At 40.4% G+C, this 22,485-nt stretch overlaps 1 protein-coding gene across 5 annotated transcripts in view; it reads right to left on the bottom strand.

The window, feature by feature from the left end:
* FARP1 (FERM, ARH/RhoGEF and pleckstrin domain protein 1) overlaps positions 1–22,485 on the bottom strand; it is a 232,135-nt gene that overhangs the window by 119,418 nt on the left and 90,232 nt on the right. The window lies entirely within an intron of this gene.

Raw genomic sequence — 22,485 nt, forward strand, 5'->3', positions numbered from 1 at the left:
TTATAAGTATGACTAAACCATATAGCAATCTTCAAATTGCATAAAAAGTCTATCACTCATTGTAAATAAAGAATTATATATGAATATTGCCTAGCATCGTAAAGTATGCAATTATTTCATAATACAGTACAATACATTCAGTCTAGCTGGTTAATGAATGGAAATAATAAATTAAACGCTATTTTTAAATGTAATCTCAAATGATCTAATGTACATCAAAATCTCCTGCATATTAAATTCAACATAGTGTCCATAAAGGTCAAGGGAAACAGGGACTATAGAAACATAGGGAACAGGAAATATCAACAAAAGAGAAGATCAATATCAATCAATTTAGCTACATTGCATTAACAAAAAGCACATAACTGGGACAACAGCCAGAGCACCACATCATCATCCTCCAACCAAGGGGTCAAGAAAAAAAGAATCAATATCTCTAAAACCTACTGTATATAGAAAAAATATACATTTTATCAAAAGTCACATATCGCAGCACAAGTCCACAATCACTAAGATAATACACGACTCAGTCATCATATAGGTAACATATATATGTATTATTACCCAGAACAGGAAAATTCAAGGAAGAGCAATCTCTTTTGCGTTACATGCAGAATCATGTCAATGTCAAAAGACCAGACATAAGAGTCTTCAAGAGGAATCACAAGATGTAATCAAGGATATTAATGGCATCACAAGGATCACCTTAGTGGTCCTGTAGTGACCACAGTGCAGATGGGAAAGGGTAAGGTGGCCTTCGCCACAGTAGCCAAACCGGTATATGCACATCCTTCTCATAAAAACAGATAGGTCATTGTCCCGATTCATACCATGTGGTACCAATGTACCTAGCTTGTGATTCCACATAGCTTCTGTTTAAGTCATTTAATACGATTGCCTCCTCTCCACAGGGGGAGGGGAACCAAATCAATCACCTGAACTCGTACCTGGCTGGGTGTATGTTTTAATTGGCAAAAATGTGATGCGACTGGGACCTCAATCAGCAAATTGTCGACTTGTGCTGGGAAATACCGTAGTTAATCACATTAGTGATTTTACCAACATAACCAATGCCACAAGAGCATTTATTGAGGTACTGTAGACGACAAATTTTGAATCACGTGTGACAATGGAGATTAGAAACCCTTCATCTCAAATGTTTTCCTGATCTGGGGATGGGTGAACATCACCCCCTTAGTGACACTATTGCAGGGTGCACAATTCAAGCAATTCAAGCATGGAAAAGTTTCACAATTTACAAATCGCCTACTGTTGTTATAGACAACTAAACATTGTTACTTTTTAGAATGAATATAGTGAGAGGTAGTGGTCATGTCACTGCCTGTGAACCATGTCAACAGGGTTCTAATCCTAGTGTCAGCTAAGGTTGGGAGATATCAAGATTCTGACCACGATAATGATATTAAGAAATGTATCACGATAACGATATACATTGCGATAAATTTGTTAAAATGAAAGTCTGAAAATGCTCTATTAAATCTAAATAAAATGTGTTCTCAAAATAAATACATTTTCTTTAGATTTGGTTGAACTAATGTCCCTTCATTCCCAAACATTTTCCATGTCTGCACTTCATATTTTTTCGATCTTCACAATCCAGGGGGGAGCACGGGAGAGAATCAACAAGAAAGACAGAAAACCGTGAGATGTCGATGACTCACGATGTATAAATCACTGTGTTAATGCTTTTATTGATCGTACACACTGCATCTATCTTCAGAATCCCTACCAGAGGGTTTGAGCAGGGAGTTACAACCATATTTTTTATTAACTTTTCACTATATGCAATATTTCTTTTTGGCACAGTCACAAGAGTGAATATATAAATGTATTTGTGCTGACTATATACACTGTATTTCACACCTACATATTTCACTGTATTCTGTGGGAGCGCTCAATTAGTCATGTTGTTTGCACCTCATCTTTTCCTCAGCAACACTGCTCCCATGACCCTAGCATCCCGCCCTCAACCCATCACTCCGAGATACTCCCTCCATTTAATAACACTTCAATTGTACAATGTTAAAAATATATAAAATTAGATTTGTCGATAATCAAGAATTGACAACAAAAAAAATCTTGTTTTAATTCATTTTTAAAATTTTCATAAATGGTGAGTGTGATGAAAGCAGTGTAGGCGAGAAAGGGTGAAGTGCAGGCATGGAAGGGGAAGAGGGGGTAGGTTAAGGCAGGGGTGAACAGACAGGGGGCGTAGCAGTTACAGAGGCCCCGCATTCTTCCCCAAAGCATTTAAATGAAATGCTGGGGGAGTGCGCGTGGCCTCTGTATCTTACCTTGTCTCAGATGGTTTCGGACGACGCTTCGCCATGGCAACGCAGGCATTACCATGGCACCGCAATGTCACATGACCCCGCAGAATCATTTGACACCGGAGACTAGGTTAGGTGGCACCTTTGATCACCGGCAAACCCGTAATATTGCAATAACAGATGATCTCCCATATTGACACTCTGGGAGATTCTGTTTTCGTGATATTTTGATACATCAGTATATCGCCCAACCATAGTGTCAGCTCCTTATAACCTAGGGCAAGTCACTCCTTTGGATCTTAGTCCCTTAAACTCTAATGGGCAAGGACATACCACTGAAAACTTAAAGTTCTACACAAAGTTCTACAAATTATATTTTATTAACGAGGCATAGTGCAATTTTTTTTGGCTGCCAGTAACAAAAGCAACAGCAAATGTATTACTTTGTTTGTGGGTTCAATTCCATCATCATCTACTTAAGCTACCACTATAAACTAATCACTTAATTTGTGCATCAGCCTATATGCCTGCTTACCTTACGCGCCTTCGAACATACGCGCCTACGCACTGTAACTAGGAAATTGAATTGTTCCTCCCCCTCTCTCTGTGCAGATCAGATTGGTAGACGTGTGAAATCAAGATGTAACAACAAAAGTCTGCAAGAATGACTACCAGAGAATTCCTTTTAAAGTTGATTGGAAATTAGCACCACTGTGAATAACAGAGGATCTGTTCAGTGTGCAATCTTTAAAATTAACTAATACAGAGGCAATTGAGTAAAAAATATATATATATATATATATATATATATATATATATATATATATATATATATATATATATATATATATATCAGTGTTAAAAATGTAAAATGATCACAACTCCCAAACGCCTTATATTCAGAACTATTTCAGTCATGGTCTCACTGGAAATACCAGAGTTCGGCTCCAGACCTCTTTTCTCTTTCCCTTCACTCCCCTCCCCCCCCCCCTTTCCAAAGCGGGGGTTTAAAAAAAAAAAAAAAAACACATAGTAAGGTGGATAGCTACTTTTCAACTAGCAGTCTAGACACATGAGAAGATTCAGTATAAAACAATGGTGGCCACTATAAGATTTCCACATTTCTGCCCCACATATTGTGTCTGCGGTATTTTTCACTGTGATATTTGACACAATATTTCTGCTGAAACAAGAAAAAATGGACTAAAATACAGCAGGTATTGTTAATACAGTTTTCTAATAATCCAGACTGTGATGTCAGAGCCTGTTCTGACTCGTGTTGAGTGAAGAACATTAGAACAAGAGTCTGTGTTTTCCTCTTGGGGAATCCATGTAACCTGCGGCCCAGATCTCTTTACTAGTGGTGTTACTTCTTACAATACATTTCATTGTGTAGTAAGAGACATCACAGACAAATCAAAACGAATATGATTTGTGTTGTTTTGAGACAGATAAACATCAAAAGAAATATGAGGTGGTCCCTACTCACATGCAGCTCACACGCACTGCATTTTATTGGGCAATTGAAACCATACCAGTTTTACACATTTAGTTTTGTCTAACAAACAGTGGAACGAGTTGCTAAAATACGGAACTAAAGCAGTCAATTCTGTGCTCATTTCTACTCTCTTGTGACCACAACCCAGATAGGCACCAAGACAATCTAATTTAATTATCTATTCATCAAATTGAGTGAGCGGTGGGAGGGAAAAAAAATGTTAAATCATCACCCTCGCTAATGAAACTTCTTCTCTGTTACAGTGTTCTGATTGTTGAAAACATCCTTTTTAATGAATTCATTATACGTATTGCTATAGCTGCATAATTCAGAGCAATTATCTACAGGTACCTGCTTCAGGGAAAGGGTGAAAGCTGGCCTCACACGCTGCCCTACTTTTTAACTACTGAAAATACTAATATGGGGGGGGGGGGGGATATGACACGTTTAACATTGATATTTTTTTTTCAATTCATCTGGAGATCATAAGCAGATGGGAATTAAGAAATAACCCATTTTTACTGTCAGGGAGAAAAACTACAAAGTTGACATCTGTGGGCATCGAAAGTCCTAAAGCAAAGGTTTTAAACAAAAACCATGAGAATAAATAAAAATAATAATAACTTCATATAAAAAGATGCATCACTAAAATAATGTATTTGTAGTTATAGTTGGGGCTGATGCTGTAAAGCTGCAGGTTGGAAATAAGAACAAGAATTCTATCCTTCACTGCTTGAGGAGCCAGCAATGCATCGGTAGCAAGAGTTATTGTAAGGTCTATACACAGTGGCGGATTTCCCATCAGCCCTGGCCGGCAAAAATGTCCACCCCCATATACTTTTGCTGCGCTCTCGGCACTTAGTTGTTGCGGCCGGCTCCTTACCTGCCACCCCGCTTCTCCTTGTGAACCGCAGCGGCAAATAACGTCATGATGTCGTGTTACCAGGCAACGCAATGCAGCGCGACGTCACATGGGCGACGTCTGCGGCGTCATTTGATGCTGCGGTTTAGGAGGAGGAGGAGAGCCACAGCAAGGAGGCGGATACCACAGCTGTGTGCCTAGTGCACGTGTCTATAAACAAAGCCACTCTCGAGCACGGTAGCACGGTGCTCTTTTATGCTAGTTCAGTGGTAGGCAACATGATCTAATGCAAGGGTATTCAGCTTAACCCTTTGGGTGCCCCAAAACATAGCCACTATATCATGGTATCTGACACTCCAGGTGCCTAATGATATAGTAGCTACATCATGCTTGTTGCGTGCCCATTTTCTAGGAGAGATCTGCACTGCAGGGTAATGGAAGAGGACTCTCCCATCTCTGGATTAAGGGATGCCACGATCACGTGACTGCTCTTTGCTGGGAGGGGTAGTGGCACAGCCCCTTCAGGACCCAAAGAGTTAAGCCCCAGTTAGCTTCTTAATGCCGGCATGCTGATGAACTGTCCCACTCCTTACACTGGTAACTAGTGATTGGCACTGTCCTTAAACAACCGAGGGAGCAGAGTCCATAATTGTAACCATTAAACATGCTTCTATTGACACAATTATATGCTTTAAAAATTGCCTTCTATTGATTGAATCGCTTTCAAATCTTTTAACTTTGTATTTACCATTTTCTAAAGTATTCTACAAAATCTGTCAGTAAGTTATTTGTAATAAAAATGTGCGCTCCGAAGTCCTGTGTCTACTGTAGATACCATCTTAGAACCCTCGTCACCCTGTTTTCATGCTTGCTGTGCATACACTTGCTGTACACCAATACACACACACACTCAGTGATACTTCATGGAGGCAGATAATGTTTGCAAGACCCAAAGATAATGGCTCATATTTACTACTACTTCATAAGACTCCTGGCACCAGGAGGAATCTTTTAGCATTGCCACACGTGGTAAATATCTCCCAATTTGCTTTTTTCCTACATTGAATTTAGATAAACATCTAAACACATTGTGTTCAACTGGTGCAGTTTGCTCCAATATGCAGAGCAAAAATGATAATCTGCATCAATCTGTTCTAGTGAGATATGCATGTAGCTAGTTAACGTGGTTTCTTACAGTACATTTGGCAGAGGTCAACACCACCTCAAATCGGGTGGATTTATTTGACAGGAGAAAGGAAAAACTGCAGCAATTATAGGCGCCATTTTTTAAGCATCTAATTACAATATTGTGCTAGCTGACTATTCCATCCCCTGATGCTCTATAACCACTCCCCAAAACTTACTAGCTCAAGTGGAGCAAAGCATTGATACACTGACGCAATGAAGCAAAATGCCACGATGATGATGGATCATGGATGATGGTTGATGATCAAAATGACTCAATTGACTGTTTTTGGCTCAATGCTCCAGGTTTCTACACTTGATATATATCCTTCACGTCTACAGCTGCACACATTGCTTTTCAGTAACAGCCAATAATGCAACGTACAATTATTTTGGGACACAAGGAAATCTTGCTGATCTTTTTCCTCTCCCATAATTGCCCCAATAATTACAGGCTTCTGATGGCAAGACAATTTTAGAAAGTTAGGCTCATAAACCTAGCAACCTATAGCAGTTAATAAGGATTTTATCATAGAGATTGTTAATATATTTTATCGCACAGGGTCTCAGGGTGTTACATAATGTACACCCAGTAGGCTCTCTTGCTGGATGTGGGTGTATGTTGGCATATGATTGGATTTTAGGTGCCATAAAGATTTTTCCAATAATGAACAATTCATAATGTTCCAAACCCACAGAGAAATTGTATTGTATTGTATGTCTTTATTTATATAGCACCATTAATGTACATAGCGCTTACCTGAATTGCCTTTGGGTAGAGCCATTATTAAAGTTTTTGTATAAGCGCTGTGTGGGAGAAAAGCTACATTTGTAAAAAGCATCACGCTGTGTATATGGAGCAGTACAACATGATATGTCAAAATACATTCTCCATCGTTAAGCATTTGATGCAGGCCTTTCAATGTATATGGTCTTGAAAGTTAGTACTAAAGCAAAATAAACTTTCAAGGATAAATGACATCATCACTATGCACAAATGTTTAGCAGAGTTTCTGAACCGGATTCACAAATCACGTCTGCCAGCCATCGCATGGGGCCTTATAAATTACCAACAAGAGCAGGAACAGGTATGTGACGAACATGCTGCGTATAATGGTCCTCCAATAGGGAAATATTCAAGAACCCTGGTTTTTTTTTTTTTAATTAAACAATAGGTAATATGTTTTCTATTCGAAGATGCCTTAGTAATAAACATGTCTCAATAGCAAATATCCAATAACCGTAGGCTGCCATGGACCCAAAAGAATGGCATTTATTTTATTAAATACAGCATTGGTGCTTTGTAAAAGATTGCTAGTCCCTGAGGCTGAAAAGTAGTTGATTTCCATTTAAACACACTATTATAAACAGCGCTGACCAGGCATGCAATGATTTACAGTTTGAGTACACACATCTTGCACGGCTACCCCAAAAATAATGGACGACTACAGAGAGAGATAAACTATTCTGTTGAAGATTAGGCAGCTGATTACATTTTTTTTGTTTTAATAACCAGATGTCAGGTGATTATTTTTGTCAGATCTGATTTTCCCTGTAAGTTTTTATAGCCACATGCATGTATACAGATACGTTCACAAACACTGACATTTCTAACAAATCACCCAATCAAGTTAATTGGCTTTGTGTTGCCATCTGGCATGGTAAAACAATTTAGTACATACAGAATGGAGACTCAGTAAATGTAGCCTTCCTTTCAACACCCCACAATCTATTCAATACACTGTAGTTCGAATCTCGTTTTTAAAGGTTTCTCATGTCCTTCTTGAATCAGTTCGTTGGCGCTGTACAGAATTTGGTATTAGTATCAAGGTTCTATTTCTACAATTAATAATTAGACTCTAATTCTGTTTTCTCACACGGTACAAGCATACCCCAAATTAACGTACGCAATGGGACCAGAGCATGTATGTAAAGCGACAATGTACTTAAAGTGAAGCACTACCTTTTTTCCACTTATCGATGCATGTACTGTACCTTCAACCGCCATATACGTGCATAACTGATGTAAAAAAATTGTGTGTGCCGAGCACGCGCAGCATGTTAAGTGAAACTTCTTTGACTTTTGTCACAGAAATTGTATTTGTGTTGGTGATGTTTTTAATTAAAAATCAAAAAACAATTTCAATGACAAAACGCAAATAAATTTTACTTAGAACACGCGTGCTCGGCACATATCCCCTATATTAGCTATTTGCACTAACTGTGAATTCCTTGTGTGTGTGACTGTGTGTGTGGTGTGTGTGTGACAGTGTATGTCTGTATGTGTTTGTGAGTGACAGTGTATGTGTGACAGTGTGTGTCTGTGTGTGTGTGTGTGTGTGTGTGTGTGTGTGTCTGTGTGTGTGTGTGTCTGTGTGTGAGAGACAGTATGTGTGTGCGAGTGTGACAGGGTGGTGACACAAGGGGTGTGAGTGGGTGGTCTATGCTCCGTGTCCTCTTCTCATATGTCAGCCGGCGTGTGGGGGGAATGGGGCCGCTGCCAGCCGCTTCTGCGCATGCGTGGCGTCCGTCAGCGGCGCCATCACTACTGCGCATGCGCGGCATGTCAGCGGGCGTGTGGGGGGAACGGCGGTCGTTAGGAGCGGCGCCGGCCGCCGCATGTGTCAGCGGTCATGTGGGGGGAGCGGCGGCCATTACGTGACGTCATTTCCGTTTCACATTTTCGTCTCCATGTCTCCAGTTTTCTCCCATAAAAATTGACTAGGTGCCACTAAAGAAGTTGCACTTCAATAACGCATTTGTAACAGGCTCTATAGTCTCCCCGCTTGCGCACAGCTTCGGCACAGGTAGGGAGCTGGTATTGCTGTTCAGGGCGTTCTGACAGGTGCATGCGTGAGCTGCCGTTTGCCTGTTGGGCGATATGTACTTACTCGCGAGTGTCCTTAAACCGGGGTATGCCTGTATTCATCTTTTTGCCAGCTTTCACTATTTAAGAATGTAACATGCAATCCTGCTTATATTTTGCAAGCAACTCAATTATGTAATTGGTTTTCTTAAAGGAAACCCATCACCCATGAAGCAAACAAATGTCCAGAAGGAACATTCTGCTGAAGCATGGGATCGAGGCAGTTAATATTTATTCATCTAACTTTACGGTCCAACAGAAGACCTCCCTCAAGGTTAGCTTAAAACAGAAACGATTTGCAAAAAGTCAACATTTAAATGAACAGGAATTAAAATGCCCTACATTTGATTGTTGTGCTTGCATGTCTAACCTTTTCCAGTACTCAAGATAAATTGGACTCATCCAAGTCCCAGAGTGTTTCACTCTAGTAAAACCAATCCCCATCTTGTTTTCTACTGGTCTATGAAGTCTCTATTTCACAGATTCATTGGATTGGATTACAATGTAAATGATATGTCGTGTGTTTACATAAACCAGTGGTACAGTAGCTTGCTTAGACTCCAACAGATATGTGCTATGGAATTCTTGCTTAAGCCACTGGTCCTCCTGAAATTATTTTTTCTCTCGTTAAACTAGTGTTTGTTTCTCTCAATCATAAACGTATTTGGTTTATCAGCAACTATTTACTGCTAATTGATTGTGAGGCGAAATTATAAAATTCTGTAATGTGCTTTCTGTATTGCAGTTTCATGACAAATGTGCAGTACGGAACTAGTAGTGCTGCATACAACACCTGTTAAGTGATGCCCCTACATACCTTGAAGCAATGCTAAAAAAGTAACTTTGTAATTGTCAAAGAAACTAAACTTTTTTTTAATGGAGGTCAATTACGTTGTTACGCTATTTCAATTCTTTTGTGAGCTGTTTAGGAAGAGAAGCAATAAATTGAGTGCCAAACACCATCATTGGGCTCCAATGGGAAAAAAAGAACCCTACGGGCTCACCTAGAAACTGAATTGTTGTATCATTTAAAGGTTCACATATCCTAAATTGAAGGCTTTGATCATAATTTGCAGAATACTAGACAAGACGTAACGGTTTTCAAGCTGTGCAGAACTGAAGAATTCAACAGCACACCAAAGCCCACTTTAAAATACAACAAATCCTGCAAAGCCTTCAAAATAGCCCCTTGTGTTTCTGGCGTTGAATGTAATTTGAATGAATCAATGTTTGAACACTGCTTCAGCAATAACTGTATCATCTCAGATCATTATTTATCTCTGGTTGCTCTCTGATTGAGAAGTATTGATACAAGAGAGCTGCATGCTGACGGATGTGGGCAAAGATCAATCTGCTCAATCTGACTACATAGCATTGATATGAACATTAACAGAACATGCTCTAAATTGTGCAATAAAACAAGATTATGAATAAACATTTACGCTTGTCAAAGATAGTCAAGTATTTATTTTATATGATGTACAATAGTGTTCATATGGATTGTTTTATATAAAATCATATAAACCAAACCACTCTGTATCACGGCACTCCTCTACCAAACGGCTATCCTGTCACGTGCAGTATGTGCAGGTTTACAATTCTGAAACAGAGGGGGAGAAAAAGTTTCATTTATGGGAGGAATATTCCACAAATCTGGAAAATATGTTGTCTTACAAACATTGCAAGTACAAGTTGACTTGCAAATTATAAAGTTTGTTTAGGAAACGGTGTCCAGGGCAGGCAAAGGCATACCCGCTGCCTTACCTATTCTGTACCTAATGGAGCCAAATCTGCAAAAGTGCATAAGAATTTAAATTAAAAGTATCCTCTGGAAAGCTCGAGGAGATGCCGACATTCAAACTTTTCCATAACCAAAAAGTTAGGTGAAATGATTAAATGCTGTGATTTTTCTGTCACTCAGCTAGACGTCAAAGCTGAAGAGAATCGGGTTCTTAACATCCGCCATTCAAAGTAGCCCAAGTCTTTTCAAGAAAGCCAATGATCAAGATAGTGATACGGTCCGCATCTAATCCTTGCAATAACACATACTGACAGCTACAGATGCTGGCTCCAAGGCAAGAGCATCTATTGGTTTACGCAGGATAATCTTAAACTACTTAACCTTCAGTATGGCAAATCCAGCTCTCTCACAACGGAGCACTACAGCAAAAATAATTATCTTTCTTAGAGTAATGACTTACACTGAAACAGGAATCCTTTTTTTTGTTGTTTATTGAAAAAGTGGCACACATATTAAAGATTTACTAGAAGCAAAATAAACTTCAAAACAAGCATGTTCCTGTATTTTATTGCAAATACACTAACCATGGCATTGCGATGATTTTATTAACTGGGGCCTGAAGATGTAAACTGCGATCTTGATTTAAGTCCATTATTTTTTTATGGGTTAATACATTTAATATGTAGGCTCCTAAACAGTCGATGGCTTAGTACACGTTCCTTTGATCTCAAAGCACAGTGCATGAAATGGCCTCAATGGAATGTTTGTCATTGGACAAATGAGTAGATTTGTGAGCTGTCATAATGAATGCTTTGCACACATTACATTTCACTGCAATGCGAAGTTTTACAATCCTGCACTTCCTCAAGTGCTGTATAAATCACCAGCAGTAGCACCCACCACGTGGTCATTTAGGTATCCATGGTCACGTTTAGACCATGGGCGCTTGCCATGTGAGGAAGATTCAACACTTCATGCTGCGACTCAAACCGTGCCACACTTTTTACACCTCCCTATCCTATGTGCATAGGATCAGAATACCACCTGTCACCGTACTCCATAGGAACACCCACATGGATGGCGCTATACACAGTATAAAGATATATATACATATAGAAACGTAGCGCTTCACTGCAGTAACATGTACATTTACAATCCAAGTGGTAAGTAGGGAGACATTACAGAGACAGAAGAGTGTTCTGGTAAGTGTGCGGCCCCTCTCACTCTTTCTATGCCTTGTAATCAGCCAACAGAGCTACCCAAATGCTTCATTAAAGAAGTGTGTTTTAAGATGGGCCTTGAAGGTGGAGAGAGAGGGTGCAAGTCGGATATTGACTGGAAGGGCATTCCAGATGTGTGAGGCAGTGAGAAAAGTTTTAGGTGGGAGAGAGCTTTAGATTCAAAAGGGGTAGACAGAAGACATCCTTGAGCAGAACGCACGAGTCGGGCAGGTGTATAGCGAGAAATAAGGACTGAAATGTAAGCAGGGCAGAGGAGAGTATAGCCTTAAATCCCATATTACATTCAAAATTCGTCTCTCTTTTAATAAAAAGTCAGGAGAGGGATTTCAGTAGGAGCATTGCGGAGGCAGAATTATGAGAGTAAAGCAATTCTAGCAGTAGCGTTTCGGAGAGTGTATGGGATATAGTAGAAGGTTACAATAGTCAAGGCGGGAGAGAATAAGGGACTGTGTTAGAGTTTTAGCAGTGGAGCGACAGAGGAAAGGGCGTATCTTTACAATATTACAAAGTAACAATCAACAGGTTTAAAGCCACATTGTGAATATGAGACAAGAAAGTGATAGAAGAGTCAAATGTGACACCTAGGCAGCAGGCTTGTGATACTAAAGGTATGATAGTTCTGCCAAACAGTAAAACAGAAGGGGCACTAGGGACAGGCTTGGGAGTAAGAATGAGGATCCTTGACATGTGAAGTTTGAGTCGGAGTAGGGCCATCCAGCATCGTAAAGCAGACAGACATTCAGAGACTTTGGTTTGTATAGCAGGTGTAAGGTCAGGGGTTGAAAGGCAAATGTATGTCATCACATGGAGGTGATATTTGAAGCCAAGAGATGTGATGAGGTCACCTAGAGTGTGTAAAGAGAAGAGTTCCCATCAGGGCCACTGACAGGGGGGAATAGTCAGTAATGGTGCCCAAGGCCCAGTGAGTCAGGGGGCCCGGGCCCCGACGCTGGTCATGTGTCACTGTCGGGGAAAAAACCCCAGCTGAATGCTTTAGGAGAGGAGAGCCAATCAATGCCTTCCTCATGGATGGGGACTAGCAGCTAATATAAGCAACTGCACAGGTGGGAGAAACGTGTTTGAATGTTCACGGCTGTGTAGCTGCTTATTCAAACTACACACGCACGTAAATACTTATCTGTACTGTCTGTATCACCCTGTACCGTTGTGTGTGTGTGCAGTATACCCTGTGTTTGACTCCGTAGTGTCCTGTGTCCCTGTGTGTTGTGAGTGATCTCTCCACTATACCCCTTCCCCGGACCCTACCAGCATCCTCTGACCCCGGCCCTACCGGCATCATCTGACCCCGGCCCTGCCGGCATCATCTGACCCCGGCCCTACCGGCATCCTCTGACCCCTGCCCTACTGGCATCCTCTGACCCCGGCCCTACCGGCATCCTATGATATGAACAGAGAGAAGAGAGGGGCGCAAAGTGGAGTCAGAAGCCAGTAAATTAATGGAAAGCAAGTCTCTGCAGAAACAAAAAGGTAGATAGAGATGAAGAGGAGAAATACTGAGATAGAGTAAATGAGATGAGGTGATGGCCAGAGAGGGAAGGGGGAAATTGAGAAATCAGATAAAACTTTTTTTGTAAAAAAACAGTACCGGGTATTGGCCATACTTTTGGGCGCTGGCTGCAGTCCATTGGTGAAGGCCATGATCACTAAAAGTTTCAGGTTTTCAATCTTAGTTTAAATCACATTCATGCTTTCTGAAAAAATAAATGCTGAGCAATAACTTCTATTTCATGAATTGACAGAAACATCTTTAAACAAAAATAAAAATGTGTGACTTATTTTGGTGAACACCCAAAATGTCAGTCTCTATATTTGTTCCCTCTCCATAATTACCTTTTGTAGTTCTATCAAGAGATAGTTCTGCTCATAATGTCAATCTCTAAAGAAGAAATACTGTAGAAATGGAGGAGGCAGGAATAGATTACCAGCAATTAAGGTCTTGAAAATGGTTGGAGTGAGTATCAAAACCTCTACTTCACAATTCTGCATCAACCGAAAGTAGATTCTACAGCTGAATAGTACAATAGCATTCTACCTTTCCCTCTGGTAAAGTGATAGACACAATTGTACCAAGTAATAATGATAGACTATTTTGCTCTACTGCTAAAAGGGAATTTAAAATATTAAACATGATGCATTGACTCAAAACATAGTCAACAAACGTTGCATGTACACTGGATATGCTTTCCAAGCACCGATGAATGCCATTTAGTCTCCACGTTAATTATACATTCTATTGTATAATTCTACATCCATAATGTATTTTTGGACTTTTGACTAGACCGTATGAATTACAATTCTTGTGCATTCCAGCAAACAGATGTGACTGCTACAGTAAAGAACATTTTTATTATCACAAATGGAAAATATTCAGTGTGGACGCAGCGTAACTGAAACACAATCCATTGAGGAATGCAGTGTAAGACAGATCCCTGACTGATTTAGAACATGCTTCTTCCATGGAGAAACAAGAAAAGGATACTTTAACATCCTCATTCTATAGAATAAAAATGAGGTGAAGTGAATTGCCCAAGGTCACAAGGAGCCAACATGATTCCATGATCAACGTGGCACCCCTGCTTCAGCCCGTATCATTGTTTTCAGAGAGTCACTCATACAGCCCTAGCTTAGGCATGTAGACACATTCCTAAAATCGAATACAGGTATATCATATGAAATGGAGCAAGACTAGTGCTACTTTTCCAGAGACAATTTGCATGGGCATCTTTCACAGCAAAATCAATAGCATATGATACCAATATGAACATTTTATACAGAAAGCAGGTGACATTTTGTTACATTTGCTTACTGAAATGTGATGCGTTTTGCAATGAAAGTGTAAAATTTAACATACTAGTTTCACAACAATGTTGTTACTTGTGACATCTTATGAAAGGATGCAGTATGAGTTATGGCATAATATAATTAGTGTGTGAACAGGTAAGATATGAACGTTGTGATTTTGCTCATACGGTCAATACATTTTCAAACTAAAATTCTCAGCTTCGATCTGTCATTTGGTCATGATATAAGAGCTTATATGTCCCCATCTCTGGAGCCAGGTATAGTATCACTGTCATTAACAAGGACCGACAAATACCAATAAAGGTTATTAACCCAAAAAAATGTACCTTGTCCACCACATATGGCACAGGAAGGGTCTTGCACAGAGAAGTGCTGGCCTTACCTTTGGCAGGGCCAAAGGTGACATGCTTGCAGTGGGGCCCTCCAACTGCAGCATAATAACATCATGGAGTAACGATGTTTCGTTGTCCTGGCAATGCAGCGTGTTGCCATGACGTTGCATTGCCATGACAACAGATACTGCAGAAGACCACGCCGCATAAGGGAAGACCTCCTCCCTCCCCCAGCTTCACAAATCCCTCCCCTCCCCCCTCCCCACTTTGAGCTGAGCAGCGGTGCGGTCCTGCCCCAGTTCGGGGACTTCCCAGCTTCCTCTGTCGAGTTGAATTTGGATCCCAGCGCCGCCAGGAGAAGGGAAAGGTGAGAGCCAGGGCTATGCGAAGGTGCAGGGCCCAAGGCCGGCCCTGAATGTTTTAGCTTTCAAATCACTGCTCTGCTTCCAGAAATTGCGTCCCACTTACAATTCACAAATTATGTTGCATTTGAATGCATACTGTATCTTTTCTTGAAATGTATAGTAATAGAACATTTGCAAACTAAAAGAGAAGTAATGTGTGCAACAGTAAGCATTAGAAGAATACTCTTTGCCTGAATATACAGGCAGTCCTCGTTTTACAACGCTTCGCTTTACAACGAATGGCTTATCCAACGCTATGCAATGCATACCTATATTCATTTTTACAACGCCAAAATGGCTTATCCAACGCTCTTAAGACACTTTGCAACGTTGTGTATGTGTGTATATATATACACATTCACATAAACAACGTTGCAAAGCGTCGTAAGAGCGTATATATAATATTATACTATATAATATTAAATTATACTATATAATATATTATTTATTATGTTATATTATATATATATAATACAGTATATACACTATATAATTTATGTGTGTGCTGCATATCTTATTGCCGGCATAAAATATTTGGTGTATTTTAGTGTTAAAAATGCCTTCAGGAACGGAACCTTTCATTTAAATAGTGTTCCTATGGGAAAACGTGTTTCGCTTTACAATGTTTCGCTTTACAACGCCATTTTGAGTAACGCATTGTGTCGGATAACCGAGGACTGCGTGTATAAACAAATTACCATTAGTCAGATTGGCAGATCCACACGATAGAAGACTATGTTTGGCCAAATTACAGATGTCTTTATTTACATAGTTACATACAGTAGTAGATGAGGTTAAAAAAAAAAAGACATGCGTCCATCAAGTTCAACCTATGCTAAATTTAGACCGCTGTATCCTATATCCGTACCTACAGTATTGATCCAAAGGAAGGCAAACAAAAAAAAAACCCCAGTGAAAAAGCATCCAATGACATCTCATAAGGGGAAAAATAAATCCCTTCCTGACTCAAAGAATTGGCAATTAGATTACTCCCTAGAATCTAGATCAACATCCTTCCCATGTTTACTTATTTGGTATAGCCCTGTAAACCTTGCAATAAATCTATTGTATCTGTCATCACAGTCTCCATGGGTAATTAATTCCACATTTTAACTGCCCATACTGTAAAGAATCCTTTCCTTTGTTGCTGGTGAAATCTCCTTTCCTCCAAGCATAAGGGATGGCCCTGAGTCCTTTGTACTGCCCTTGCGATGAATAGTTCTTTTGAAGCTCCTTGTATTGTCCCCGAATATATTTGTATATAGTTATCATATCACCTCTTAGATGCCTCTTTTCTAATGTAAATAAGTCTAATTTAGCTAGCCTCTCCTCATAAGTTAGATTGTCCATCCCCTTTATTAATTTGGTGGCTCTTCTATGCACTCTCTCTAGTTCCATAATGTCTTTTCTAAGGAATGGTGCCCAAAATTGTACTCAAGGTGTGGTCTTACCAACGCTTTATAAAGGGGCATAATTTTGTTGACTTCCCTTCCACCGATTGCCTGTTTAATACAAGATAAGATCTTGTTTGCCTTTGCAGATACTTTGTGACTTTGGGCACTATTACTAAGCCTGCTGTCTACAAGCACTCCTAAATCCTTCTCTATCAAGGATTCCCCTAATATATACCCATTTAACTTGTAAGTCGCCTGTTTATTCTTGCTTCACAAATGCATAACCTTACATTAATCTGTATTAAACCTCATCTGCCATTTACCTGCCCACGTTTCCAGTCTCCCCAAGTCCTTCTAGAGAGAAATTACATCCTGCTCTGATTGTACTACATTACACAATTTAGGGTCATCAGCAAAGATGGAGACTTTGCTCTCGATGCCAACCTAAAGGGCATTAATAAACAAGTTAAAAAGCAGGGGTCCCAGTACCGATCCCTGAGGTACTCCCCTCCCGACTTTAGCCCAACCTGAAAAAGTTCCATTTATGACAAGTCTGGTTTTGCTCACAAACAGTGTTTGGTTGCAGACACTGAAGGCCATTTTCCCAGGACACTAATCCCACAATGTTTCCATTTCCAACATTTATGGAATGATTTGCCATTGAGGCAGGGGCCAGTTAGCACTTCCTTTGTAGAAAACAACTCCTGTGCTCTATTTTTCCATCTGATTGTGGATTTAAAGATTAGGATCCCCGGTTTACCTGTTAGTCATAGCAGAATCATAGGAAAAAGGACTCCCTAGATTTCCCCAGAAAATAAACCCGGACCCCTGCAGTATGCAAACAGTATGCTTTCCACTGATACGCAATTCACAGCTGGTAATTCAAAATGTCAAAATAGCCTGTAGACGCACCTCCTTTTATATTTGTGTTCTGTGGCATACGATTGAGATACATTAAGCTGACCTAAAAACAACATTTTGTAAATGTCACGATACATCCATGTAAATATTCAACTTTGTGTGCAGCATGGGAACCAGGAGGACAACATTTTTGCTAAATGAGTTTACGTTCTGCCTTTCCCGGGCGTCTGTGTCATAAAGGTTTAGGTTCCATTTCCAGGCCCATGTAATAAAGTAATGACAGGGATACATTATGGTTTTTCAGGAATCAACTTTCTCTAATTGTTTATATTAAAAGGACAGCAAGGTGCGGTGCAACATATCGTACTGTGAGTGTTACCTTCGTCAAAGGATTCCTTAAATCAGACATCAAGGGGTTAGCCAAGGCTTGGTATATTTTGTATCAATACAGGCTAGTAATCTATATAGAAATACGTACAACCTGAATTGAGACCGTACATGATTTTCTTAATTCAAAAAACAATAAAATACCGCTATGACAAGTAGCAGGTCATTCATTTTACACGGGGGATCCTTTTATACTCTCTGATTCAAGTTGCAATAAACAAATTACCTCCTCTATGTCCCTATAAGACCCCTGGGGATAAGGGTGCCGTGTCAAGGGAAAGTGACCAACAAATGTCAAGACGCTCATACAGGTCTGTCACAGGCTGCGCTTATAGTGTCGGCGACGTCAAGCTGCGGTCGCTGGAAAAATCAAATAGAGATGACTTCGAGTGATCGCGGCCAAGCCGTCGCTCCTTACTATAAGCGCACGCGACGGCGGCAATGCATTTGTTTTTCTGCAATGTCGCGTCGCTGTTGCCGTCACTATAAGCGCAGCCTTACACAGAGTTTGTAGGTATAAAGATTCAGGTGGAGATTCCCATTTTGAGAAACAACTGGGGGTACAGTGTGTGTGTGTGTGTGTGTGTGTGTGTGTGTGTGTGTGTGTGTGTGTGTGTGTGTGTGTGTGTGTGTGTGTGTGTCGCATATTTTTGAGCCATGACCTCTTGGGGGACCACATTTCAAATCATTTGTGGTACCTGTTCACAACTTCTTCATTTGGTAAAGGAAAGGCTTCTGATTTTTTGTGTCTGACCCAATTATAATTCTATTATACAAGTACCAACACAATTTTGCTATATTAAAGCTAAAATAATGTTTTCAAGTACCGTCTTTTAGCTTTAATTCAATCTGATTTTAAAAATTCTTTTTTCTGTATATTGTCCGGGAGAATTCTTATCCTAACACTGCTTCAGATCAGAAATCTGGAAACGCCTGACTTATTCTTCTACCACGTGAGTGGGCACTCATTAGTTTAAATGGCATTTAACCATCATTATACAATTTTCTTTCCTTTTTTTATGTACCTGAGGGGAGTTTTTTGCGCTTCGGAGTGTTCTTGTTACCCCGTTGGGGGGCTTATTTGGAGTGTCTCTCATCATATTACAGGTTACTCAATCAACAAAAGATCATGTAAAACAACTTGCAAAGAAGTGTTGTAAAGCCAATGATAAATTCACCCAATCATGCCAGAATGGGGACACGGGAGATGTATAATCACAACCTCTCAGAAACCGCTGTGCCTAGTGATGCGGGTGTGAAGTGAACGCAAACAGAGGGTGATAAGTCAGTAGACTGTTAATGTTATTGGGTTGGCTTTTTGACACAAGGAGTGCATTCAACACAAAACAATGTCACTTACACCTCAAATAATTGTTAATATCCTGATTTTCTTTTTCCCTTTTATATAGAGCTGTACATACGACTTTGCAGGCCCAATCAGTCCCTGTCCCAAAGAGCTTCCAATCTAATATTTGTGCCTGAGGCACAATAAACAATATGGAGTTCTTAAAGTTCACGTGCTTTGAAGCCTGTGACATTGTTTTCAGCGCCGTTACTCACTAAGGCACTCATCCATGGCAGATTAGTAATCAATAAAGTTTGCCAAAAGGATCATACATGCAGATTTCACCAATAATAGCACTTTGACCATATGTGGTAGCTGCTGTATTTGCGCACTTGAATCCCTATGCCAAGAACATTACATGTTTTTGCCTGCACTGTAATATCAGAGGGGCAGGACAGGATATAAAATGGCTGTGTGTGGCACATTAGCTGATTTAATGTGAAACATAAACCATAGACAAAGGACCTTAAAGAAGAAGAAAAAAAAAGTATCTGCGTGTAGGAATTCTGGTTATGTCACACAATGCTTATTTCTTTGCCGGGATTGCCAAGGGAATGGGGGTGGGAGTAATACAGCTTAATAGTTGCTGTCCTGTGTGACAAACGGTTCGTGGAATTGGGCCAAATGGAAAACAACAAGATTTTAAACTAAACTGTTCTTCTACAAGATCAGACTGGAATGTGTCCCCGAAAGAGCAAAGCAAAAGGGACCAAGAGGTCATTCATTCCATATTCAGCAAATGAAGGGAAGAGAACACATTAAGGAGAAAAGTCTTCTGAAAACTGCAAACATGTGACGACCCTGTCATGTATTTCCCTTTACAGTGACAACAGTATACACAGCACAAAAACATTTACACGCACATTTTCACTGCTCTGAGGAACTTACTCATATGGAGTTCTATGGTACAGAAACATTTACACGCACATGTCACTGCTCTGAGGAACTTACTCATATGGAGTTCTATGGTACAGAAACATTTACACGCACATGTCAATGCTCTGAGGAACTTAGTCATATGGAGTTCTATGGTACAGAAACATTTACACGCACATGTCACTGCTCTGAGGAACTTAGTCATATGGTGTTCTATTGCACAGAAAGATAGTGACTGCTTAAGCTCCCAGGAAACTTTCATCCAACTCAACCTGGGTTTATGAATTTCAAGACCACACCTTGCTTCAGTACAGGAGTTGAAAGTGTTATTTAGGCCGTGCCTATAGTGCCGTCGATGGCGACGGCGACACGGCGGGTGACGTCACCCGTCGCCATCGCCACCGGCAAAAGTTATATTTCGCCGGGTGGTGGTGGTGCGGGTTTCCGGCCATTTGATTTGTTCAAGGGCCGTCACGTGAGGCGACAGCCCTTGAAAAATCAAATTTTGCTGGCATCCTGTTTCCGCTCCGTCGCGCAGTAATGCATTAGTTTTCGGGGGACGTCGCGTCGCCGGCACTATAAGCGCAGCCTTAGACACACATATTTGACAAACAGATAAGTCATTACCTAGCCTTTTCTTTATTTATGAAATATTCACTTTTTTGCAGCAATATGGATGTATTTCTAAAGTAAAGCTGGGCACTTCACAGATGGCCTCTCTCAAAACGGCAAATCAAGCATTTAAAAGTGTGTTGGGTAATACAAAGGAATATACTGTATGAAGCTAATGGTTGGTACCCCTGCTTTCCACATATTAAAACCACCTCTAAAATGCACAAAAGCAACATTAAGGGCGAGTATTTTCATTCGTTTCTTTTTATTCTGATGTTCCGAAGAATGTAGACGTTTCCCCTTGACTATTAATTTTCTCTATGACAGGGGCTACTGCTCACACACTCCTTGTATAGAATTACCCAGCTATTTCAGCTTTCCGAGGAAAAAGAAAATGCCTGAAGGGGCCTAGGCGGAAAGAGCTGAAAGCTTGCACTCTTTTAATCATTAGTTAAAGATAAGACCCTTCTACCTCTCACCACGACACTGACAGCCCAACATTCCGACCCCCAACATGTCTCATAAATCCAGAGAATATGCGGACATCAGATAACCCCCTGCTGGTGGTGTGAAGCAAATAGATCTCACGTGATGTCAGCACATGGATTTGCAGTCTGTGATGAAGAGGCTGTAGGCAACGCACATTTTTATTTAAGCTCAATTAAAAAGCAGGTGAAAATTAGTGCTCACTAATTGCATTTAATATTAGCCTCAACAAAAAAAAGGAAATCTATATTAGTTACCTGAGGAAATTACTTCTGATTAAATGGTTGATGAAATGACATAACACTCAGGGTGATTTTTTTTTAGATCAGGATAATTCCTCTGGGAGCGGCAAAATGATGAAGCTTAAAAAAAAAAAAAAGACAGCTGCAAACATCTTCACACTGCTTTTTCACAGTAGTGCAAAACAAATGTCTAGAGAATTCTCTCCCCTAAGCACGACTTAAAGCAACAGCTCATCTTCGAATATTTAACCCATGCAGCAAAATGCACACGTTTGAGCACCTGGATTTAGAGTTCGGAGATGCGATTATTTGTTAAAATAATAAAAGAAAAGAAAAAGGCGCAGAGAGACACACATGCAGTTAAAATAGATAATACTTTATGTAAAATATATAGACAATACAACACTTACAATATAAAAATCGTTCCGATTCCCCCAATACCGGAACTCCGATGTTGAACCACCACTAGATGGTGTATCGATTATCCACACACACGGGGGGGGGGGGGGCAGGGCTGTAGCTCGGAGAGAGTCCCGGTGAATTGTGCAAGATGCCGCAATTAGCAAACAGCTGATCGCGGCGTCCTTGTGGAGGGAGTGCCGACTTCAGGCATGCATCGTCACGGTCTCCGTCATGTGTTACGGAACGTATCAACTCCGCCTCTACGTGTTTTGCGTTGTGTACTGCTTCATCACGTTGAGACGTCATTGCGCTGTGATGTCATCACGGATCACGTGGGACTGGAGACGGATCACCTGGAAGGACCGGCTACCAGCAAGGTCTGAGGGCTACAGCAGGACAGCTACACCTAGCACAGCAACAGACCTGAGAAACAACGGCGTCTGGGAGGTGCAGCCAAGGCATCAACGAACAGCTCGGCAGCAGAGGTTCCAATGATCCAAGTCCTGGAGGGTCCAGATAAGCACCTGCCTCTCTTTATGCCCATTGCATTTTTGTGAGTGAGATTCCATAGTCTCTGTTTTATAAAGTTTTTATTGCGTTATTGCACCATGTATATTTCCTTTTTTTCTACATGTAT

Source organism: Ascaphus truei, chromosome 3 (assembly GCF_040206685.1).
Source record: "Ascaphus truei isolate aAscTru1 chromosome 3, aAscTru1.hap1, whole genome shotgun sequence".
Lineage (NCBI taxonomy): Eukaryota > Metazoa > Chordata > Amphibia > Anura > Ascaphidae > Ascaphus > Ascaphus truei.